This window comes from Chiloscyllium plagiosum, chromosome 18, assembly GCF_004010195.1.
Source record: "Chiloscyllium plagiosum isolate BGI_BamShark_2017 chromosome 18, ASM401019v2, whole genome shotgun sequence".
NCBI lineage: Eukaryota > Metazoa > Chordata > Chondrichthyes > Orectolobiformes > Hemiscylliidae > Chiloscyllium > Chiloscyllium plagiosum.
This window is the reverse complement of record NC_057727.1, coordinates 19932586-19958801: the sequence shown is the minus strand read 5'-3', so window position 1 is coordinate 19958801 and position 26216 is coordinate 19932586. Positions and strand designations below refer to the sequence as shown.

Sequence of the window (26216 nt, the reverse complement as noted above, 5' to 3'; positions counted from 1 at the left end):
GTTTCCGAGAAAGGGGTGCGAGTATCAAATTAGAAATAATATCAATAGAATGTCGCCAAAATTTAAAATGTTCCCGGAAAGCAAAACGGACAGTGTAAATGTCTAAAAGAGAAATGCTGCGATTTATAGTTGTGGTGAAATTTTGCAGCATAGCTATTTTGTTCTGACGACAGGGTTCACCTCTGGTTGATTGGTATTTGCACGAGCCCGCGCGCTCCTCTCGCGCTGTGGATTTGAATGGTGTAACGCGCGACTTCTGTTGGTGACTGCAACTTTGAAATCTCCACTTTGACCAAGGTTAAAAAAAATTCTCTCGGCGTTGAAGGTTGGGAGGTGTATATATTTTTTTGAAAAGTTTTATTTTAGAATTATTATTTTGTCACCCACTAATTTATACAAACTCGGGATAGGACTCCTTCGGGCGGCCGGCGCCTTTACATAGCCAGCAAGGAATGCTGAACTCCATTGACTGCAATCATTATTATTGCACGTCAGGCGCTATGTATAATGGCTCGCACATCTAAAACACCCATGTTTTGCTCCGCTGTTTGAGATGAGGTTCTCGCCACGTTTGTGGGTTGTTGTAAAACAATCCAGGGGTAGAACTGGGAAATGTTACTCTGTTAAAAATGCATATAAATGCTAAATTGTTTGTCTGGGAAACAGAATCTGAAGAAGTCATACCGAAATTTTGTTGAAATATATAAAATGAATAAGAGTGGCTAAGGTAAACATTGGTCCTTTAGAGGAGGAGAAGGAGGATTTAACAATAGGAAATCCGGAAATGGCTGAGGCGTTGGACAGTTATTTTGTGTTGATTTTCACAGTGGAAGGCACAAATAAAATGCTAGGAATTGATAACAAGGAGGCTTAACTTGGGGAAAATTCTTGTATCTATAATCAAGGCAGAAATAGTGAGACATCTGGATAGAAATTGTCCCATTGGGCAGATGTAGCATCCACTCATGAAAGACAGATAATGTTTAACTAATTTACTTGAATTCTTTGAGGATATTACGAGTGGGGTGGTTCATAGGGAACTGGTGCAAGTGATACACCTGGGTTTCCAGAAGGCTTTCAACAAGGTGCTGCACAAAAGTCTGCCGCATAAGATAAAGGTGCAAGGCGTTACTGGTCATGTGTTAGCAAAGATCTGCTAACCAACAGAAAACAGAGTGGGGTAAATGAATGTTTTTCTGGTTGGCAATCAGTGACCAGTGGTGTGGCTCAGGGATCAGTATTGGGACTGCAATTGTTTATAATTTACATAAATGATTTAGAATTGAGGATCAAATGTCATATGTCGAAGTTCAGAGATGATACCCAGATGAGTGGTAGAGCAAAGTCAGCAGAGGGATATAGTTCGGTTAAGTGAGTGAGCAAGGGTCTGGTAGATGGTAAATGTGAGGTCATCCACATTTACGATGGTACGATGTTGGTAAATGTGAGGTCATCCACGTTGGTAGGATTAAAGCAAAATGGATTGTTACTTAAATGATGAAAATTTGCAGCATGCTACTGTGCAGAGGGATCTGAGTGTCCTTGTGCATGTCTCACAAAAAGTTGGTTTACATGTGCAGCAGGCAATTACGAAGGCAAATGGAATATTCTCGTTCAATGTTACATGGATGGAGTTTAAAAATAGGGATGTCATTCTGCAGCTGTACTGGGTCCTGCGAGTGACACTTGGAATACTGTGTATAATCCTTACTTGAGAGTATATGTATTGGCATTGGAGGGATTGCAGAGGAGGCTCACTAAGTTGATTCCAGAGATGAGACGGTTGGCTTATGAGGAGAAATTGAGTAGACTGGGACTACACTCATTGTAATTTAGAAGAATGAGAGGAGATCTTATAGAAGTATAAAAAATTATGAAGGAAATAGATAGAAGCAGGGAAAGTGAAACTAGAACTGGAGGCATAGCTTCAAAATAAGGGGAAACAGATTTAGGACTGAGTTGAGGAGGAACTTCTTCACCCAAAGAGTTGTGAATCTGGAATTCCCTGTCGAGTGAAGTAATTGAGGCTACCTCATTGATTTTTTTTAAGACAAAGATAGATAGACTTAGGAATTAAGGGTTATGGAGAGTGGGCAGGTCAGTGGAGCTCAGTCCATGAAAAGATCAGCCACGTTCTTATTGAATGGCAGAGCAGGCTCGAGGGGCCAGATGGCTTACTCCTGCTTCAATTTCTTATGTTGTTATGAAAACCACAGTGTCCAAGGACAAGACCCACTTATATGATCACTGTCCAATTTTGGCTCCTTTGCTGGGGAAATGAATCATCTGTGAAGATTAGTAGATCAAGTTTAAGAGATCATTAGAACTGCTAAACATCACAGAAGGGTTATGATGCAGAAGGTGGTCAATTGGGTCCATCAATGTCTACACCAACTCTCCACATGAGTATCATGACATAATAGCAAATTTTGAGAAGATTTGTAGCTCAGGTTGAGGTTTTGGATGTAGGTTTGCTCGCTGACCTGAAAGGTTCATTTCCAGACGTTTCATTACCTTACTAGGTAACATCTTCAATGGACCTCATGCGAAACAATGCTGAAAATTCCTGCTTTCTACTTATAGCTTTGGGTTGGTGATGTCATTTCCTGTGGTGATGTTATTTTCTGTGGTGAAGTCACTTCCTGTTCCTTTTCTCAGGAGGTGGTAGAAGGGGTCTAACTCAATGTGTTTGTTGATAGAGTTCCAGTTGGAATGCCATGCTTCTAGGAATTCCCATGCGTGTCTTTGTTTGGTCCTTAGCAGAGGCGGTAATGCAGAGACTTGAGCAAACAGCTCTGCCAACCATCCAACCCAAACTCTGGGTCCGCTGCGTGGACCCATTAAACAAACCTTTGTCATCATTAAACGAAACAAGTTAGAGGAAACCTTCAAGACCATCAATGATACCCTTACTGGCATTAAATTCACGAAAGAGGAGGATAACAACAACAAATGCCATTCCTAGATGTCACAGTAGAGCGAACAGTCATTGGGGAACTTCAAACCAGCGACCACAGAAAAACAACACATACAGACCAAATATTGAACTACAGAAGCAATCATCCCAACACCCACAAACAAAGCTCCATCAGAATATTATTTCAATGAGCCAACACACACTGCAGCACAGAGGAACTTTGCAGACCAGAGGAAAATCACCTATACCGTGTATTCAAAAAGAATGGGTACCCAATGAACACAGTCCTCAACAAACCCAAACAAGCAGACAAAACATGTCCAGAAACCCGAGCCACTCTCCCCTACATCAAAGACATTTCAGAAATGACTGCCAGATTACTCAGAACCCTTGGTATCATGGTAGCCCACAAACCTACCAACACACTAAAACAGCAACTAATGAACTTGAAAGACCCTATACAGACATTGAGCAAAACTAACAAAATATCGTGCAAGGACTGTAACAAACACCACATTGGACAAACAGGCAGAAAACTAGCCACCAGGACACATGAACACCAACTAGCCACAAAAATCATGACCCTCTCTCACTATTATCTTCACATATGGATGAGGAAGGACACCACTTTGACTGGGACAATACATCCATCCTTGGACCAGCCAAACAAAGACACACATGAGAATTCCTAGAAGCATGGCATTCCAACTGGAACTCTATCAACAAACACATCAAGTTAGATCCCATCTCCCACCCCCTGAGAAAAGGAGCAGGAAGTGACTTCACCACAGGAAATGACATCACCAACCCAAAGAAACCCAATCATATAAATAGAAAGCAGGAATTTTCAGCATTGCTTCGCATGAGGTCCACTGTTACCGAGTAAGGTAACGAAACATCTGGAAATGAACCTTTCAACTCAGCAAGCAAACCTACATCCAAAATCATGGCATAATGCCATTCTCTTGCCTTTCTCCTCACACTTTTAAACATTACTTCAGTTTAAAAAAATCATCCAATGTCATATTGAATGTTTCAGTTGAACTTGCCTCACGTCAGCTTCAGCGCATTAGGTTGATAACAGGTTTGGAGGGATTGCCTTATGAGGAGAAGTTGACTAGATTAGGCCACTCAAGATATTGGAGCAGATTCACTGCTGTCTTGTGGTGCAGTGGTAGTATCCTTGCCTTGGGCGAGGGAGGCCCACATTCAAGTCCCACCTGCTCCAGATATGTGTAATAACATCTCTGAACAGATTGTTTAGAAAAATAGGTTGGAGCAGGATTAGGGCATTTGGCACAGGGAGTCTGCTCTGCCATTTGATCACAGTTGATATATTTATCAACTCCATTCACCTGCCTTCTCCCTATAACCCTTGATCGTCTTACTAATCAAGAACCTATCTATTTCTGTCTTCAATACATTCAGTGACTTGGCCTCCATAGCTTTCTGCAGCAATCAGTTTCACAGATTTATCACCCTCTGACTGAAGAAATTCCTCCTCATTTCAGTTCGAAAAGGCCATCCTTTCACTCCAAGGCTATAGCACGCTCACTGTGTCCAGGCCTCTTAGTCTTCTGCAAGTTTCAATTTGATCCCCCCTCAACCCTCTAACCTGAGTACAGCCCCAGTGTCCTCAACTGCTTCGTATATGACAGGACTTTCATCGTGGGATTGTTCTTGTAAACAATTATTGTTTACTGGACTGTGCCTTATGTTCATTTGAATTTAGAAGAATAAGGCGTGATCTTTTTGAAACATACAAGATTCTTAGGAAACTTGACAGGGTAGATGTGGAAATATTGTTTCCCCTTGTTTTGGAATCTAAAAACAGAGAGCATAATCTCAGAAGAAGGGGTTTTTATATTTGAGACAAAGAGGAGGAGCTATTTCTTCTCTCGGGGTAGTCAATCTGTAGAGTTATTTATTGCAGCGGGATGTTGAGGCTGGGCTATTAAGTATATTCAAAGTTAAGAATAGAAAGATTTTAATCAGTAAGGGTTATTGGGCAAAGGCATTGGGGTTGAGGATTCAGGCCAGCAGTCTCAATGAGCTGAATGGACTGATTCTACCCCTGCATCTTATGGGCAGTGCATTCTTACCAGAACCACTAATTGTCAGAATTTATTTAATTCTCATATCACATTTGCTTCATTTCCAAACCATTTTAAATCTGTACCCTCTCATTTTTGATCTTCTTAGGAGTGATAACAGTTTTTCCCTATCTTATCTATCCCGCCACCAAAACAAGCATCCTATTAATCTAGGGAAAGGATGATGAAACTAAATGCTGATGAAGTCACAGTTCTTATGAAGCACCTCTACTCTGTCACAAGTGTGAACCTGCATTTCACTACCTCAAGTCTTACTGGAAGAGGTTACTGCTTGAGAGAGGTTTATTGTTTTTTACAGCACTATAGTGAGACACACTGGTTTTAACAAGTGGGAGATTTTGCTTATTGTTGGGGAATGATGTTATTTGATAAGTTCACATGATTTTCAAAAGGGTGACAGAGCACTGGAACATTTAGCCTCGTTTAATAATGGGGGAGTGTGGCTGTCCAGGTTTTATGGTATTTGTATCCAGCAAAGTTGGGGAATATAAATCCATGTTTGGCAGGAGTGGGACATTGGTCCTGGGCTCTGAAAGCACATAATAAGAAATTGTTGATTCTCTCTTTGTGAACCCACCAGTACTTTGCAAACTAATACTTGAAGATTTCAGATCTTGAGCTGAGAATCTTTTACTGATGTTATCTCTCTATCCACTGCTTTTGATCACATCTCTCACTCTACTGTTTTGTCAATGGCAAGAATATCAGAGCTGAGAGTTTTGGTGGAGCAGTGTGGACTTTGAGAGTGTAGTTAGTAATATGTGAGGCTTTGAGCTTCATTTAAAAAAAAGTATTGAGAAGTAAAGCAAATAAGTTACGCCGAGCCTTTATGTTAGGCCACAGTTCTGGTCACCACGTTTTTGGAAGGATGTGAGAGTTATTTCGATGGGGCAGAATTTTTCAGAACATTCTTAGGCATGTGGGATTTTAGGTTCAAGAATAAATTGGAAAAAACACAAGGAAGGAGCAGAAGTAGATGTTGCAAGCCTGCCTTGCCATTCAGTATGATCATGGCTGACCATTGAGCTCAATATCCTCAAACAAAGGACAGCCAGAGAATTTTGAGAAGCTTGACACTCATCCATGGACTCCATCAATAAACACATTGACCGAGACCCAATATACTGACCACTGCAACAAACAACTGGAATTGGCAACTGGAAGCAGTGGGAGCGAAATCAAATAAATTCCAACTGATACAGTACAGCAGTGCTTCACAGGAGGCTCACAGTATTGAGGATGTCACCTAGAAAGGGGACGAAACATCTGCAAACCAAATTCCCAGCTTGGCGGCAACAACTGCAACCAGTACCCAGGCTACAAATCTTTATGTAAACCTTGAACACTTGCAAGGCCAAGACATGGTAGGCTCTGGGCCAAGTGCTGGAAAATGAAATTAGAATGGTTAGGTAGTCAGTTTTGACGAGCATGAATGTGAAGGATCATTGAACTTTTTTCTGTGCTGTAGATCTCGATGACTGAAATTTGGGAAGTGGTGCCCTCATGGTATTATTGCTGGACAATTAATCCAGAAACACAGGTGATGTTCTGACAATGAGAATAGTAGAATTTGAATTCAATAAAATTCTCCAGTTAAAAGTCAAGAAGTTAAAACATGAATATGAAACCATTGTCGATTGTCAGAAAAACTCATCTGAGCCATTAATACTAATGTCCTTTACGTGACTCTAGATACATTGTGGTTGATATCAACCAGGAGTAAGTGAGGACTGCAGATGCTGGAGGTCAGAGTCAAGAGTGTGGTGCTGGAAAAGCACAGCAGGTCAGGCAGCATCCGAGGAGCAGGAGAATCGATGTTTCGGGCATGGGCCCTTCATCAGTAATGAGACTTGTGGGTAAAAGGGGTTGAGAGATAAATGAGAGAGAGGTGGGGCTGGGCTGAAGGTAGCTGAGAGTGCGATAGGTAGATGTAGGTGGGGGTGATGGTGGTAGACTCGAGAGGAGGGTTGATTGGATAGGTGGAAAGGAAGATGGACAGGTACGACAGGTCAAGAGGGCAGTGCCAAATTGGAAGGTTGAATCTGGGTTAGGTCTTCACCTTTCTCCCCCGGTCCTCACCTTCAACTCCACCAGCCTCTGGATACATTACATCATCCTTTGCCATTTCTGCCACCTACAAACAAACCCCACCACTAGTGATATATTTCCCTCCCCACCTCTATCTGCATTCTGTAAAGACCAGTCCCTCCACGACTCTCTTGTCAGGTTCACGCCCCTACCCTCCCCTCCCGGCATCTTCCCCTGCCACCGCAATAATTGTAAAATCTGCATCCACATCTCACCCCTCACCTCCATCCAAGTCACCAAAGAAGTCTTCCTCATCCATCAGAGATTTACCTGCACTTCCACACACATCATTTATTGTATTTGTTGCTCCTGATGCAGTCTCCTCCATGTGGGCAAACAGGATGCCTATTTACAGAACATTTCAAAGAACATCTCTGGGACACATGCACAAAGTAAACCCATTGCCCAATGGTCGAAAACTTTAACTACCCCTCCCACTCCCCCAAGGATATGCAGGGCCTGGGCCACCTCTATCGCCAAACCCTTACCCCTGCCATCTGGAGGAAAAATGCCTCATCTTCTACCTTGGGACCCTCCAACCACATGGGATCAATGTGGATTTCACCAGTTTCCTCATTTCCCCTCTTCCCCACCTTTTCCCAAATCCAACCTTCCAACTCGGCACTGCCCTCTTGACCTGTTCATCTTCCTTTCCACCTCTCCGATCCACCCTGCTCTCCGACCTATCACCATCATCCCCACCTTTATTTACCTATCGCACTCTCAGCTACCTTCCACCAGGCCCACCCCATCCCAACCCCCTTTGCCCACAACCTTCAATCCTGATGAAGGGCTCATGACCGAAACGTCAATTCTCCTGCTCCTTAGATGCTGTCTGACCAGCTGTGCTTTTCCAGAACCACACTCTCGACATTGTGGTTGATGTTGATGTTTAACTACCCTCTGAAATGGCCAATGAATCACAAGAAGGTCTCTAAAATTGAATTATACTGGACCAAGACACCAGAAATGACAACAGCAAACATAGCCTTGTCAACCATGTAAAGTTCTCTGGCTAGTGCCAAAATATGGAGAACTGTCTCACAGACCAGTCAAGCAACACTACCATGGCTCCATATCAAACATGGAAACAAAATGCAAGGGAACCTCCTCTGGATCACCATTCACCAGCCTGGAGGAAGCACTGAGGTTGGTGAAAGTGGAGAATATACACTGAAAGGAGACAAGAATGGCTCAGCAGTAAGCACTACTGATCAAGTTGGTCAAGTCCTAAAGGACATTGCTGCTAGACTGGATCTGCGGTATGTGGTGAGGGAACCAATGAGAGGAGAAAACATACTTGGATTAATTGTCACTTATCTGTCCGTGACATTATCAGTAAGAGTTACCATTGCAATCTTTGTGGAGTTGAAGACCAATTTCACTTTGAATGTATTTGCATCAGGTTGTGTGAGACCATCACCAAATCCTTAACTGTCCTCTAAAATAGCTGAGAAAGCCATTCAGTTGTAAAAATCGCTAGAAGGTATCAAAAAATAAATGAAACTGGTCTAACTGGGACAGATTTCGAATAGATCTAGCAACTCAAAAGTGAGCAGCAGCAGACTCATACTTAAAAACAATGTGCAATCTTATGGTCTGGAATATCTCCTGCTCTACCATTGTTGGCAAAACAGGGGGGATCAAAACCTGGCTCAATAAAGAGTGCTGGAGGTATGCCAAGAGCAGTACCAGACATTCCTGGAAACAAGATGTCAACTTGTGAAGGTACAATACAGGACTGAAAGAAAAACTGGCATCTGTGATGCTTGTGCACCTCTGGAGGAGGCTGAGCTGGATCATTCACTTGGCACTTCTGGCTAAAGACTAGGAATGCTTCAGCTTTACTTTTGCTCACATGTTCTGGGCTCCTCATCATTAAGGATGGACATATTTATGGAGCCTCTGTATTGCATTGTTTAATTATCCACCATGATTCATGACTAGATGTGGCAGGATGTCAGAGCTTAGATCTGATCTACTTGTTGTGAATCGCTTAGCTTTCTAAGTCTGATGCCCTGCTAAATCCTGTCAGGGTTAACAAATATCCCCATCCCTATCCAGAAGTGCGGTGGATGATCCATCCAGCTTTCTTTAGAGATCCCTGGCATCACAGGTGCTAGTTTTTCAGCCAATTCAATTCACTCTTATGTTTAAAGATGCTGGATACTACAAAGGTTGGGCTTTGACAACATTCCAACAACGGCACTGAAGACATGAGCACTAGAACTTGCCACATCTCTAGCCAATCTGTTTCAGCACAGCACCAGCAGAACAATCCAACCCAGCCAAATGACTCCCCCCATCAGTCTGTTCTTGATCATCAGTAAAGAGATGGAAGATATTATTGATAGAGCCATCAAGCAGCACTTGCTAAGCAATAATTTGCTCACTATGACCAGTTTTGGTTCTGCCAGGACCTCTCAGTGCCTGACCTCGTTACAACCTTGGTTCAAACATAGCTAAAAGAGCTGAATTCCAGAGGTGAGGTGAAAGTGACTGCTTTTGATATCAACGCTGTTTTTGATTGAGTCCCCAACAAAGGGCCCTGGAAAAATTGGAATTGGGAGAAAACTCTCCATTAGTTGGAGTCATACCAGGCGTAGAGGAAGATGATTGTGATTGTTGAAGATCAGTTACCTCAGCTCCAGGATACTTCTGCAAGAGCTTCTGAACAGCTTTATCTTCAGCTGCTTCATCACTGACCTTCCCTCCATCATAAGGTCAGAAGTGGGGATGTTTGCGGATCACTGCTACATGTTCAGTGCCATTCACGACTTGAATGCTAAAGCAGTCCATGTCAAAATGCATAAAGACGAGGACAATATCTAGGATTGTGGCGGAAAAGTGGCAAGTAACTTGTGTCACACAAATGCCAGGCTGTGATGATCTTCCAACAAGAGAGAATCTTACCAATACCCATTGACAATTAGTGGCATTACCAACACTGAATTAATCACTATCAAGATCCTTGTGGTTACCATTGACCAGACACTGAACTGAAGTAGCAATATAATTGTGATACGGACCCTACCCCTGCATCAAACAAGTCCCGCCTGATCCAGAGGTATGTAATAATATTTCTGAATCGGTTGATTAGAAAATATCTATAAATGCCATGTCTATAAAACCAGCTAAGAGGCTGGAAATCGTGCAGTGAGTAACTCACCACCTAATTTCCTGTCCTCTAGCTACAAGGCACGAATCAGGTGGGTGATGGAATATTCCCCACTCATCTTGATACGTGGAGCTTCAACAACACTGAAGAAACTTGGCACAATCTGAGATAAAGCAGATTGTTTGATTGGCACCATTCCACAAACATCCACTCTCCACCACACTTAATTGCAACAATATGAACCATCTACAAGATGCACTACAAAAAATTCACCAAGGGCTCTTGAAACAGCACCTTCCAAACCCACAACCACCACTTCCACTTAGAAGAACATGGAAGCATCATGACTGGCAAGTTCTCCTCACCATCTTGAATTAGAAATGCATTGCTATTCCTTCAGTGTCGCTGGCTCAAAATTCTGGAACTCTCTCCCTCTCAGCATTGCGGGCCCACCTACAGCCTATAAACTGTGCCGGTTCGAGACTGCAGCTGACCACAACTTCTCAAGAGTAACTAGCGACGAGCAATAAATGCTGGCCCGGCTAACGATGCTCATATCCGCTGAATGGATAAAAAATCTGAGATTTCCTACCTGACTCTCCTGCTCTTCTGATGCTGCTTGACCTGCTGTGCTTTTTCCAGCTCCACATTTTATCGACTCTGATTCTCCAGCATCTGCAGTCCTCACTATCTCGAAGTTATGTGAGATATACACAGGGGTAATTGTCACTGCCTCAAATGGTATTGGAAGTGGAGATAATTGATTTCAAAAGGAAGTTGCACAATTATTTGAGGGAACTAATACCAGGAGATACCAGGATTGCAGAGATACCAGGACAGGGCAGGAGATGGGACTGACTGCATTGCTGTGTGGAAAACTCGCATGGACTGAGATATTGTTCTGTGCTGTGATAACTCTTAATTTGCTATGAAGGGAACTTGGCCAAAGTATATCAAGGAAACTGAGAGAAATGAAATCGAACTGTGCTTGGAAGTGAAAATTCGGGATGAGTGGAGGCGAGACAAAGATAACAACATTCAATGATTATGAAGGAAATACATTTTCTTGGAGTTGGTATAAATCCGTGGGAAATGCCTTTTTCAGAGAGCCAATTTTTTTTTTAAGTTACCTCTCAAATGCTAAATTTCATTACTGCTGAAGAATAAGATCAGATTAGATTACTTACAGTGTGGAAACAGGCCCTTCGGCCCAACAAGTCCACACTGACCTGCCGAAGCGCAACCCACCCAGACCCATTCCCCTACATTTATCCCTTCACCTAACACTACGGGCAATTTAGCATGGCCAATTCACCTAACCTGCACATTTTTCGATTGTGGGAGGAAACCGGAGCGCACACAGGAAACCCATGCAGACACAGGGAGAATGTGCTATTCGTGATATGTATACAAATGACTTGGATGATAATGTAGCTGGGTGGATTAGTAAGTTTGTAGACGATGCAAAGATCGATGGAGCTGTGGATAGTGTAGAAGATTGTCAGAAGACTCGGTGAGATATAGATCATTTGAAGTCGCTTAAATGGGCAGAGAAATGGCAGATGGAGCTTAATCCAAGTAATTGTGAGGTGCTGCACTTTGGGCGATCAATGTTAAAGAAGAGTATACAGTTAACGGCAAGATTATGAGGTTCAAGTTTATAGCTCCCTAAAAGTTGCCACGGAAGTAGATAGGGGTAAAGAAGATGTTTGGCATGTTTACCTTTATTGGTTGTAGAAATGAGTACTTTGAGTCAGGTTGTCATGTTGCATCTTTATAAGATTTTGGTTAAGCCACACTTAGAATATTGTGTTCAATTCTAGTTGCCACATTACAGAAAGGTTGTAGAGGCTTCAGAAAAAGTGCAGAAGAGGTTTACCAGGATGCTGCCTGTAAGGAGAAGCTAGAAAAATTTGGGTTATTTTCTCTGAGGGAGACTTGACAGAAGTCTGCAAAATTATAAGTCGTAGATAGGGTTCATGGTCAGAAATGTTTAAAGTTAAAATGTCTAAAAACATTGGCCACACATTTTAAGGTGAGAGGGAAAAGTTCAAAGGAGATGTGAGGGGCAAGTTTTTACACAGTGATATGAGTCTGGAATGCACTGCCAGGGGTGGTGGCAGAGGCAGATATGATAGCAGTGTTTAAGGGTCTTTTAGATAAGCTCATGAATATGCAAGGAATGGAGGGGTATGGATCAAGGACAGGCAGAAGGGATTAGTTTAATTTGGTTTCATGTTCTGCATAACAGCATGGGCCGAACATCCCGTTTTTGTGCTGAACTGTTGTATGTTCTGTCAGTTGTTAGTGTCACAGAGTCATAGATATATCAGCACTGAAACTAATCTTTTCGTCCAACTATCCATTCCAACCAGATATCCTAACCTAATGTTGTCCGATTTGCCAGCACTTGGCCTAAATCTATTCATAAACTCATCCAGATGCCTTTAAATTCACAACTAATCTTGGAGGAACCTGTTTGGGAGATGTCACAGCATAGAAACAGATAAGTGAATATTTTTAAGCGTGGCCTTACAGTAAGTCTGCATAATTGAGTAGAGTGGGTTTTTTCTTGATTATGTGATTTTTTGAGATATGTCTTTTGATTAAACTTAAAAATAGAAACCATAAGTATTAAGTTAGCCTGGAGCAGTGTTTTGTAGAGAAATAAGACAGTGTTATTTTCTGGGTCTGTAGATTGGAAGAAGCAAAAATGGCCTTTAGTAGAGTGATATACTCTTCTTGTCGGAGATGGGAGTTTCAGGAGAGTTTATGTATAACTGAGGATTATATCTGCAATAAATACCGTTGATTATGATTCCTATCAGATCAATTGGAGCATTGGAGAGACACTTAGAGGCAATGAGGAATTTATAAGAGCAAGGGGATATGATGGATGACAGTTGTAGGAAGGGAGAAAAGTTGCAGATAGAGTCACATAGATGGGTTAACTCCAGGAAAGGTAAGAGAAGGAGGCAGGTTATGCGGGAGTCTTCTGTGGCTATCCCCATTTCAAACAAGTATGCTGTTTAAGAAAACGTAGGGTGTGATGGATTCTCAGGGGAATGTAGCACGAACAGCCAAGTTTCTGATATCAGGACTGGCTCTAATGCAATGAGGGGTATGTCGGGTTCCAAGAGATGAATTGTGTCAAGGGATTCTCTAGTCCGAGGCACTGACAGAGGTTTCTGTGGCTAGCAGCAAAAACTCATAACAGTGTGTTGCCTCCCTGGTGCCAGGATCAAGGATGTCTCAGAGAGAGTGCAGAATGTTCTTAAGGGGGAGAGGGACCAGCAGGAGGTCATTGTACATATTGGAACCAATGACTTAGGAAGAGAAAAGGATGAGATTCTGAAGGGAGAATATAGAGAGTTAGACAGGAATTTAAAAAGGAGATCCTTGAGAGTAGTAATACCTGGATTACTCCCGGTGTTGCGAGCTAGTTAGTGAGGGCAGGAATAGGAGGATAGAGCAGATGAATGCATGGCTGAGGAGCTGGTGTTTGGGAGAAGGATTCACATTTGTGTATCATTGGAATCTCTTCTGGGGTAGAAGTGACCTGTACAAGAAGGACAGATTGCACCCAAATTGGAAGGGGACTAATATACTGGCAGGAAGCTTTGACCGAGCTGCTCAGGAGGATTTAAACTGTTAAGGTAGGGGGATGGGACCCAGAGAGGTAGTGAGGAAAGAGATCAATCTGAAACTGGGACAGTTGAGAAAAGAAGTGAGTCAAACAGTCAGGGCAGGCGGGGACAAAGCAGAAAACAAGATAGGACTGATAAATTAAACTGCATTTATTTCAATGCAACAAGCCTAACAGGAAAGGCAGATGAACTCAGGGCATGGTTAGGAACATGGGACTGGGATATCATAGCAATTACAGAAACGTGGCTCAGGGATGGACAGGTCTGGCAGCTTAATGTTCCAGGATCAAATGCTACAGGAAGGACAGAAAAGGAGGTGAGAGAGGAGGGGGAATGGCGTTTTGATAAGGGATAGCATTATAGCTGTACTGAGGGAGGATATTCTCGGAAATACATCTGGGGAAGTTATTTATGTTGAACTGAGAAATAAGAAAGGGATGATCACCTTATTGGGATTGTATTATAGACCCCCTAGTAGTCAGCGGGAAATTGAGAAACAGATTTGTAAGGAGGTCTCAGTTATCTGTAAGAATAATAGGGTGGTTATGGTAGGGGATTCTAACTTTCCAAACATAGACTGGGACTGCCATAGTGTTATGGGTTTAGATGGAGAGTAATTTGTTAAGTGTGTACAAGAACATTTTTTGATTCAATATGTGGATGTACCTACTACAGAAGGTGCAAAACTTGACCTATTCTTGGGAAATAAGGCAGGGCAGGGGACTGAGGTGTCAGTGGGGGAGCACTTTGTGGCTAGCAACCATAATTGTATTAATGTTGAAATAGTGATGCAAAAGGATAGACAAGATCTAGCAGTTGAACTTCTAAATTGGAGGAAGGCCAATTTTGACGGTATTAGGCAAAAACTTTCAAAAGTTGATTGGGGGCAATGTTTGCCAGTAAAAGGGATGGCTGGAAAATGGGAAGCCTTCAGAAATGAGATAACAAGAGTCAGTGACTGTGAAAGGAAAAGCGGTAGGTATATGGAATGCTGGATGACTAAAGAAATTGAGGGTTTGGTTAAGAAACAGAAGGAAGCATATGTCAGGTATAGACAAGATACATCGAATGAATCCTTAGAAGAAAATGAAGGCAGTAGGAGTACACTTAAGAGAAAGATCAGGAGGGCAAAAAGGGGACATGAAATAGCTTTGGCAAATAGAATTAAGGAGAATCCAAAGGGTTTTTACAAATACATAAAGGACAAAGGGTAACTTTGGAGAGAATAGGGCCCCTCAAAGATCAGAAAGGCGGCCTTTGTGTACAGCAGTAGGAGATAGGGGAGATACTAAACAAGTATTTTGCATCAGTGTTTACTGTGGGAAAGGATATGGAAGATATGGAATATGGGGAAATACATGGTGACAACTTAAAAGATGTCCATATTACAGAGGAGGAAGTGCAGGGTGTCTTGAAACGGTTCAAAGTGGATAAATCCCCAGGACCTGATGAGGTGTACCCTAGAACTCTGTGGGAAGGTAGGCAGTAATTGCTGGACCCCTTACTGAGATATTTATATCATCGATAGTCACAGGTGAGGAGCCGAAAGACTGGAGGTTGGCTAACATGGTGCCACTGTTTAAAAAGAATGGTAAGGACAAGCCAGGGAATTATAGACCAGTGAGCCTGACATCGGTGGTGGGCAAGTTGTTGGAAGGAATCCTGAGGGACAGGATCTACATGTATTTGGAAAGGTAAGGACTGATTAGGGATAGTCAACATGGCTTTATGCGTAGGAAATCATGTCTCACAAATTCAATTGAGGTTTTTGAAGAAGTAACGAGGATTGATGAGGCCAGAGCAATGGACCTGATCTACATGGACTTCAGTAAGGTGTTCGACAAGGTTCCCCATGGGAGACTGGTTAGCAAGGTTAGATCTCACGGAATACAGGGAGAACTAGCCATTTAGATACAGAACTGGCTCAAAGGTAGAAGACAGAGAGTGGTGGTGGAGGGTTGTTTTTCAGACAGGAGGCCTGTAACCAGTGGAGTGCCACAAGGATCGGTGCTGGGTCCACTACTTTTGATCATTTACATAAATGATTTGGATGTGAGCATAAGAGGTATAGTTAGTAAGTTTGCAGATGACACCAAAATTGGAGATGTAGTGGACAGCAAAGAAGGTTACCTCAGATTACAACAGGATCTTGATCAGATGGGCCAATAGGCTGAGGAGTGGCAGGTGGAGTTTAATTTAGATAAATGCGAGGTGCTGCATTTTGAGGAAGCAAATCTTAGCAGGAAAAAGTAAATGGTAAGGTCCTAGGGAGTGTTGCTGAACAAAGAGACCTTGGAGTGCTGGTTCATGGCTCGTTGAAAGTGGAGTCGCAGGTAGATAGGATAGTGAAGAAGACGTTTGGTATGCTTTCTTTTATTGGTCAGAGTATTGAGTACAGAAGTTGGGAGGTCATATTGCAGCTGTACAGGGCATTGGTTAGGCCACTGTTGGAATATTGCGTGCAATTCTGCTCTCCTTCCTATCAGAAGGATATTGTGAAACTTGAAAGAGTTCAGGAAAGATCTACAAGGATTTTGTGAGATTCTGAGGATTTCAGCTTTGGGAGAGGTTGAATCGGCTGGGGCTGTTTTCCATGGAGTGTCGGAGGCTAAGAGGTGACCTTATAGAGGTTTATAAAATCATGAGGGGCATGGATAGGATAAATTGACAAAGTCTCTTCCCTGGGGTCGGGGAGTCCAGAACTAGAGGACAGAGGTTTAGAGTGAGAGGGGAATGATATAAAAGAGACCTAAGGGGCAACTTTTTCATGCAGAGGGCGGTACGTGTATGGAGTGAACTGCCAGAGGAAGTGGTGGAGGCTAGTATGATTGCAACATTTAAAAGTCATTTGGATAGGCATATGAATAGGAAGTGTTTGGAGGGATATGGGCTGGGTGCTGGCAGGTGGGACGAGATTGGATTGGGATACCTGGTCGGCATGGATGAGTTGGACTGAAGGGTCTGTTTCTGTGTTGTACATCTCTCTGATTGTAAGAGTCTAAATGTTGTAATTGTACCAGCCTCCACCACTTCATCTGGCAGCTCATTCCATACACATGGCAGACTGCATGAAAAGGTTGCCCTCTTAGGTCCTTTTTAAACGGCCCTGCCCCCACCCAACCTTAAAACTACGCTGTCTACTTCTGGACTTCCCACCGCTCCCAAGGTAAACAACCTTTTCTATTTATCCGATCCATGCTCCTCATGATTTTATAAACTGTACAAGGTCACCCCTCAGCCTCTGATGCTCTTGACAAAATAGCCCCAATCAATTCAGCCTCTCCCTTTTGCTCAAACCTTCCAACCCGGGCTGCATTCTGAAGTTTCACAATATCCTTCCTACTGCAGGGAGACCAGAATTGCACGCAATATTCCAAAAGTGACTTAAGCAATGCCCTATACAGCTGCAATATGACCTGCAAGCTCCTACATGCAATGCTCTAACCAAGTAAGGAAGCATACCAAATGCTTTCTTCACTATCCTATTTACTTGCGACATTTTGAAGTAAGTATGCACTCTGTTATGAAGATGTGGGTATACCTTTAAGAGAGTTAAAAGCAGCAGAACTACCAGACACAGCACCAAGTGTACTCAAAAAGGTAACCAAGTGACATTGGGTTGAACAATTCGATTAGTTCATTGCTTAGAGACAAAAACAAATTCGAATTCGGCCAATCAGTTAATATTATACCCGAAACATATCAAACTCCAACCAAGTTTGAATTGAGTATATTGACAATCTTGAGGGCTAATGACACAATCTGAGTATAAGACCAGGGAAAATTGAACATTTAAGAGGAGAACTGCCACTACCAGCATGTAAACAGACTGCCTGAAAAATAACTCTTTAAAAGGCACCTTTTGGTCAGTAACCTGTAAAGCAGAAATTCCTAACCAGAAGAAAAGAAGACACAGGAAGATCTGACGATAAGAACTGAAACCTGTCTGGTTTTGAGATAAGTGTTATTTTGTAAATCTTGGGAGTTTTATTGGACTAGTATTATAGAAGGGAAGGTAAAAGGTAGGTTAGAGGAAGAAATTGTAAATAATGGTTAGTTAATTATTCTCTGTTATACTTTAAGAAATAGCATTGTTAATTTTTTACTTTAGTTCTTGACCACTCCAATTTTTACAGATTACTGCACGAGATAAATCTTTTCTCTGTTGCTACTTTTAAACTAAGCAGGAGAGTTTACCCTGTGTTGTAACAGTTTGGGAGCTCGTCCGGGATTTGAACTGGTTTAGACAGATTTGAATAGATTTGGGGGTTTGAAAAATCCCAGCAGATTTAAACACTTGCAGGTTAGTGTCCTAGATCTTTAAATAAAACACGAGTGAGACAATTTGTTTAATTTTGGTGACTTGTGGTTGATTAAATTAAAAGTGAGAGATATGGCTCTTAAAATTGCAAAAGAGGTTCTGGATTCTGCCAAGAAAGTTTAGAAGGAAAGAAAAAGGACATACTTTTCGAATTAGCAAGTAAGTTCGATTTGGCTTTAACCAAAGACAAAAGTAAAGCTCAATTGTGGAGGGGTTACTCAAACATTTAGGTGTATCAGAGCAACAGGCAAGTTCAGTAGAGGTAGAAAAACTTAATTTACAATTGAGGAAAATGTAGTTAGAAGATAAACAGAGGGAGAGAAAGGGAAAGAGAGGGAGAGAGAGAGACAAGAGTAGAAGAGGGAAAGGGAAAGAGAGAGAGGAAAAAGAGAGAGAGAGAAGGTTCTTGGTTGAGCAAAGAGAAAGAGAAGAAAGGGAGAGAGAAAGAGAGAGAGAATTTGAACTTGAGAAGTTGCAACTTAGTCAGCAAAGCCAAGTTAACAGGATGAAAATTGAAAGAGAGGATAGTGATATGGATAAATATGTCAAACCTCTGTAACGTTTTAATGAGAAAGATGTTGAAGCTTTCTTTATTTCATTCGAAAAATTGGCTCGGCAGATGGAGTGGTCCGAGGATTTATGGGTAATGCTCTTTTAGTCTAAATTGGCTGGCAGAGCTAGTGATGTATTTGCCACATTGTCAGATGAGGTGTCGAGAGATTATGAAAAGGTTAAATAGGCTATTTTAAGTGCTTATTAATTGGTACCAGAATCATATAGATAGTGGTTCGGAAACACAAAGAAGGAACCAGGTTAGACTTATGTTGAGTTCGAAAGAATTAAACATAGTTACTTTGATTGATGGGTGCGTGCTTTGAAAATACATTTGAGGCTGTAAGAGAGATTATTCTGCTGGAGGAGTTTAAAAACTCACTTCCAGAGATGGTAAGAATTCATATGGAGGAACAGAAAGTTCAGGAAGTGAGAAAGGCAGCAGAATTAGCACGAGTACATGTTGGTGCATAAGACAAGCTTCTTGCCAGAATTATATCCTTTGAGTGTTAGAAATTGGGAGAAGGGGAAATCCTACACTGTGAAACCAAGAGTTGAGTGCATTGGTAAGATTTTACCACAGGTTGAAGAAGACCAAGAGGGAGGAAAGGAGATGAAAGGCCTCCGGTGTTTTCACTGTAATGGAGTGGGACACAGGAAATTACAGTGCCGGTGGTTTCAGAAGGGCACTGGGAAAAGGTGTTTTCACTGCCAGAAAGTGGGACACATTAAGACACGGTGCTGGTCGTTAAAGAAGGGCACTGTGGGAAAAGAAGCAAAGCCAGTGACATTAGTGAAGGTAGTAAAGGAGACCCCAAAGAGAGCCAAGGAGCTGCATGAGAGTTCATAGCCTAGGCAGGGGCTGGGAATGGAGTTAGTATCTGATCTCTACAAAGCATCACCTCTGTGGGTAAAGTTTACTCAGAAAGAACAGGGGGAGAAGGACAAGAAGTTATAATTTTGAGAGATCCAGGATCTAACCAGTCTCTGAAACTAAGGGATGAGTGAATATGCGCTCTTTCTGATCTGTTACCCGAGAGTGTGGTAATTTGTGGGATAGATGGACTGAAATTTAGCGTTCCCCTATGTAAGATCAGGTTGGAGTGCTAACTCAAGAATGGGGAAGTTACAGTGGGAGTGATTGACAGAATGTCAGTTCTGGAATTCAGTTTGTTCTTGGGAATGATTTGGCAGGATCCAAGATGGGAGTGACACTCCTTGTTGTGGAGAAGCCCAAAGAAGACCAAGAAACTGGAGTTAAAACAGAAATATCCTGGTATTTTCCCAGACTGTGTGGTAACCAGATCCCACCTGTAGGAGGTGACCTAGGGGTACGAAAGACTCAGGCTGAGGTACAAAAACATTTTTGTTGGCCTGGAGTCCACAAGGATTTTGGTTAACTTTTGCCGTACATGTCATACATGCCAAATGGTAGGTAAGGCACAGATGGTAATAAAACCAGTACCTTTGTTGCCAATTCCCACATTTGAAGAACCTTTCATGCGGGTTATAATTGATTGTGTAGGTCCCCTCCTGAGAACGAAAAGTCAGAACTTGTACTTGTTAACCATAATGGATGGGTCTACCAGATTTCTGGAGGCAATTCCATTATGGCATACCAAGGCAAAAAAGGTGTTAGAGAAGTTAGTAGCTTTCTTCACACAGTATGGGCTACACAGAGAGATTCAGTCGGTCCAAGGGTCATCTTTTACTGCTAAGCTGTTTGAGGAGGTTATAGACAGCTTAGGTGTATAGCACTTCAAATCCAGTGCGTATCATCCTGAATCCCAAGGAGCTTTAGAAAGGTGGCATCAGACCTTGAAGACCATGTTGAGAGCATATTGTCAGGATTACCCAAATGATTGGGATAAAGGTATCCCATTTGTATTGTTTGCCATTAGAGATGCTCCAAATGAATCTACCCCGTTTACTCCCTTTGAGTTAATATTAAGTGAGAGGCCCTTTGAAATTAATTAAAGAAAAATTGACAGGACCAAAGTCGGCGATCTCACAATTAGATTATGTATCAGAAATGAGGGAAAGATTAAATTGAGTAGGTGAGTTAGCTAAACACCACCTAAAGAGGGCACAGTGTAGAATGAAGCAGGTGGCAGATAAAAACTCTAAGACTTGGATGTTTTCACAAGGGGATAACTTGCTTGTACTGTTACCAATGATAGGAAATCCCTTCAAAGCCAGGTTTGGTGGTCCCTATCAAATTGAGAAAAAGTTGAGTCAGGTGAACTATTTACTAAAGATGCCAGATAGGAGAAAAAGGTATCTGGTATGTCATGTGAACATGTTGAAATTACACTCGAGAGAAAGATTGGGAGAAACAGGTGTAAGTTACTGCCCCGCAGAGTGAGGAATCAGATCCAGAGGATATGGATTTTGAGATGCCTCAAAATAGATTAAAAAATGAAGAAGTCGTTGAGGAGTGGGATAGATTAGTAAGTTATCTGTCTCAGGAGCATAGAACAAAGTTGAAAGATTTGTTACTACAGTATAAGGATATATGTAAGAATCAGGTGCGGAGGACTAATGCTATTGTACATGAAGTAGATATAGGGAATACCACTCTGATAAAACAACACCCCTGTCAGCTTAATCCTCTCAAAGCCAGACAGGTCCAGATGGAGGTGGAAGCTATGCTCGAGGAGGATATCATTGAACCAAGCCAGAGCGTGTGGAGTTCACCGATAGTCTTCGTTCCCAATCCGGACGGGACTTAACAATTCTGCGTGGATTATTGGAAGGTCAATGCCATTACAAAATTGGACTCCTATCCAATTCCTCGATTAGAGGACTGTATCGAGAAAGTCGGACAAGCCAGTTACCATCACCAAGTTGGACTTAATGCATGATTAGTGCAGGTACCTTTATCAGAGACGGCGAAAGAAATTTCTGCATTTGTAACCCCAAATGCGCGATATCAGTTTAAAGTGATGCCCTTTGGAATGAAGAACGTGTCTACCACATGCCAAAGACTCATGAACAGTGTTGTGGCTGGGTTAACAAATTATGTAGTCTATTTGAATGATGTAGTGATCTTTTGTAAGTCCTGGAAGGATCACATGGTACAGTTGGCAGAGCTCTTTGAGAAGCAAAACTGGTGATAAACTTAAATAAAATGGAATTCACGAAAACAGAGGTGACGTTATTGGGACATAACATTGGTCATGGAAGGTTGACCCCACGGAACGCAAAGATGAAAGCTACTGAGGAATTTCCACTACATATCTCGAAGAAAGAAGTTCTTTGATTCTTAGGACTCAGCGGATTCTATCGGAAGTTTGTTCCAAACTTCAGCAGTGTAGTGGCACCATTAACAGATTTGTTGAAGAAGAACACAAAGTTTCGGTGAACTGAACCATGCCAGGAGGTGCTTGACCATATGAAATCGCTATTAACCACCAAACCAGTTTTAGCGACACCAAACTTTTCAAAACCTTGAAAGTTGGAGCTATACTCCAACAGGAAAATGAAGATGGGATTGAACTACCAGTTGGTTACTTTTTAAAGAAAATCAACATTCACCAGAAGAAATACTCCACAATTGAAAAGGAACTATTGAATTTGGTACTGGCCTTAAAGCATTTTAATGTATATGTCACGAACAGTGTGTCGGAGACAATTGTGTACACTGACCACTATCCGCTTACATTCTTAGAACGTTTTGAAAATAAGAATATGACCCTATTTCGTTGGAATCTTATGTTACAGACTTTTAATTTAAAAATCATGCAATTTGCAGGTCGGAAGAATGTAATTTGAGACGCTTTATCACTGATTTAACTGATAGAGTTTCGATGAGATTTGTCTTTATTTAATGTTTTATGTATTAAAATGGGCATATGGGAAGAAGTTAAGGTGAACTTATATAAATGTTTTTGGTATGTTAGGATAATGTCTTTTCAGGTAGAAAAAAATAAAGCCATCTTATCATTATGATGGTTCATTTTTTTCTTAAGTGGGGAGATGTTATGAAGATGTGGGTATACCTTTAAGAGAGTTAAAAGCAGCAGAACTACTGGACACAGCACCAAGTGTACTCAAAAAGGTAACCATGTAACACTGGGTTGAACAATTCGATTAGTTTGTTGCTTAGAGACAAAAACAAATTTGAATTTGGCCAAATCAGTTTAAATTATATCTGAAACATATCAAACTCCAATCAAGTTTGAATTGAGTATATTGACAATCTTGAGGGCCAATGACACAATCCAAAGCGCTGGAGTAAAAGACCAAGGAAAATTGAACAGTCGAGAGGAGAACTGCCATGACCTAGCATGTAAACAGACAGCCTGAAACTCCAAGGTCTCTGTGTTCAGCCACACTCCCTAGAACCATACCATTAAGTGTATAAAACCTGCTCCAAAATGCAGAACCTCACATTTATCTAAATTAAACTCCATATGCAACTCCATCTGCCAGTCCACAGCCCATTGGCCCATCTGATCAACATTTTGTTGTATCCTGAGGTAATCTTCTTTGCTGTCCAGTACAATTTAATAGATATAAATTTCAAGTTAATTAGCCTCAAAATATATGCACTTAATTTATGAATGGCCAGAAATGTTTAATTGCATTTAGCGGTAAAAAGAGGATGAGCAAGAGAAATTAATCAAGAAGTATTAGGTTTTTTTTCATTTATATGTTTGAGCATGTTATTGCACACCTTCAGCCTAGGTCAGATGTGAACCCTGACCTTCTGACTCAGAGGCAGGGACAATACCACTGCTACACACATGCCCCTTGAATGGGTCCTATGGTGACCACATTAGATAGAAACTCACAGCTTTTAATCACTAATTTTTACTGGGGATGCTGATTCACTTTGAACTACAAATAAATTGTTGAAATTATTCTTGTAATGCTGTATTTTGTTCAGCAAGTGGTGCTATTGCACTGGTATTCATGCTCTGTACAGTTAAACATACAGGCACAGTCCCTTGAGAAGAGTACTGAAAACCAATTTTAGTGAATTTTGTATTGATTTGTAAAGATTTCAGGAAAAAGTTGTCTGAGTACAAGTCCAATAATTCAGAAAACCTACCATAACCCATTGTTATGCTACATTAACTTACTGTTTTCTGCTGTAGTGCGTTGTTCTGAGTCTGAGGAAATTACTTTTGTTTTTTAGCAGCGATAACTGCAAAGTGTCTGTATTCTATCAAACCAGGCTGCTGGAATTGCAAATAGTTGAATTTGCAGAGATGAGCACAAAGCTCTGGGGATATTTGAAGGTAAAGAGAAGAAAATTGAATTGGCTGTTTTGGAGAACGAGGAGCCAAAAAATGTTCATGAAAACAAGCTGATGGGATTGTGAAACTTAGCTTAGAATGTAGTTAATGTGTTTTGACCAAGTCTGAGCTTGTGGACAGTGGATAACTGGGATGCCAGCAAAGTTGACATTGGAATAATTAATTCTGCGTGTCATAATAATGTGGATGCAGTTACAGCAATTGGAGTAAGGTAAGAAATTTAGAGATATTAATTGGACATGCTGCAGAAGAAACAAAATGTGAAGCTTATTACAGCATTGAAAACAATAGCAAGTAGCGGACAATTCTATCCAAACAAATTCTATCTTGGACAGAAGGATGGCATCATTAGCAACAAGTGGAACATTTAGTTTGCATTAAAACTAAATGGGTCTTTGTGATGCATGTTTGAAATTATCGTCAGATGGATACCTCAACAATGTGGATGTGACATAAAAAAGCATAAAACTCCAAGTCTGGCGGCATCTGCAAAGAGACAAACAGTTAAAGTTTCAGGTCAATAAATTTTCAATAAAACTAGAAAATATAAGAGATGCAACCGGTAATGAGCAAGTATAGAGGAAGAGAAAGATTGAGGTGAGTTAAGAACTAATGGGCAAGAGTTTATTTTGCATACCACCCTTCAAATTCCATCAGTCCATTGTCCACACAAATATTGTCAAAAACCGATAAGTCATGAATGAGTTTTCCTGTGACTGTCAGAGAGACAGGCAATGGTGGAAAGGAAGGAAAGAACGGAAAAGGTCTGGACTTAATTAAAATCACTTCCTTCCCTACTTTCCTGCAATTCTAATCAAATATCATTGAACTGAAACATTGCTGTTGATTCTCTCCCTAATATTTTGTTTGAGTATTTCAGCATTTCTCATTTTCAAAAAAAACTTCAGATTTACATCTGCTCTGGTATTTTGTTCTCATACTCTGTATGTGTTGGTGGCTTGAGAGAAGTGATAGCGATATATAGCCAGCTGTCATTAACATGCACCACATGAATTGCATGTATGTGTTATTTGTTGAGAAAACAAAGTGATAACCATGAGATTGTGATTTGGGATTGAATCTTTAGTTGATATGGTGGGGGAGGGAGGAGTCGCCATACCTGGAGATGGATATCAGCTAGATTGATTAGAATGAAATAGAAGGACATTGCCAGTTAGAGATAATGGAGAAGACTGGTTTAGGAAAATGAGTGAGTCAGTCGTTCCTAATACTATAGTGGAAGAAAGTAGAGTAGTACACCACAATCACAGTGGATTTCTGTCACAGTTTATTAATCTTGGATAATCTGTGATGAGATGGATGGTCAGTGGACTGATGGAATTTAAAGTGGCTTGTTGGAGCGATGCATGTAGATGCTTACAAAGCTTAAGGGAAAAGGGAGGCTAGTAGTTCAAAAATTCATTATTCCTGACTGTTCTTTGAATACTGTGATAGAAGCTTTTACATTTAACTGAGGGGAAAGTTTTTTTAAATATTCAATTTCATGGAATGTCAGCATTGTTAGCCAACCTGAAATTTTTGCCCATACCTAATTGCCTATGAGAAGATAGTGAATGTGCCATCTTTTTAAACTGTTGCTGTCCATAATACGTTTGGGAAATAATTCCTAGATTTTGATCCTGAGACAGTGAAGAAATAACATTATAATTGTGAAATGGAGGGGAACTTATAGATGATGATGTTCCTGTGCTTTAATGGCACTCCAGTAGTATCAGTCATTAACTAAGTAGGGGAAGATGTCATCGATTGGGCAATCAAGGGACGTGTATTTGTTAAAGTACCTATTTGAGACTGCTCAGGAAATCCCCGATGGACTCGACCAGTAAGCCTCTCTTGGTTCGTCCTGGAGATCGTACTCTGTGGTAGCCTGGAATATAAAACTCTTACAGACAGTTTAGTTTAAATTATTACCTTCATGTACCAATTGCATCTGTGTTACACTATAACATAGATACTGACAAGCCAGGCTTGAGCTGAGGTTCTAAAGCCATCAGCAGAGTATTGGCACCAGCTCTTACCCCTAAGAGCTCTCTCAGGCTACTCTCCTTACTGCTGCAAATAAGCTGTCTTTATACAGAATTTGGTATTAAAATTACAAAAATGCCACATGTCCTTAATCAGATATACAGCAGTAAAATGGCAAGAGTTTACAGAGGAAGAGAAACTCATTGACA

General features: G+C 41.3%; 1 long non-coding RNA gene across 1 annotated transcript; it reads left to right on the top strand.

Moving 5' to 3' along the window:
* Positions 1 to 186: 186 nt before the first annotated feature.
* LOC122558933 lies at positions 187 to 26216 on the top strand. The gene is made up of 3 exons (XR_006314273.1): positions 187 to 297; positions 16278 to 16284; positions 26204 to 26216. It is a non-coding gene; the product is annotated as an uncharacterized LOC122558933 (long non-coding RNA).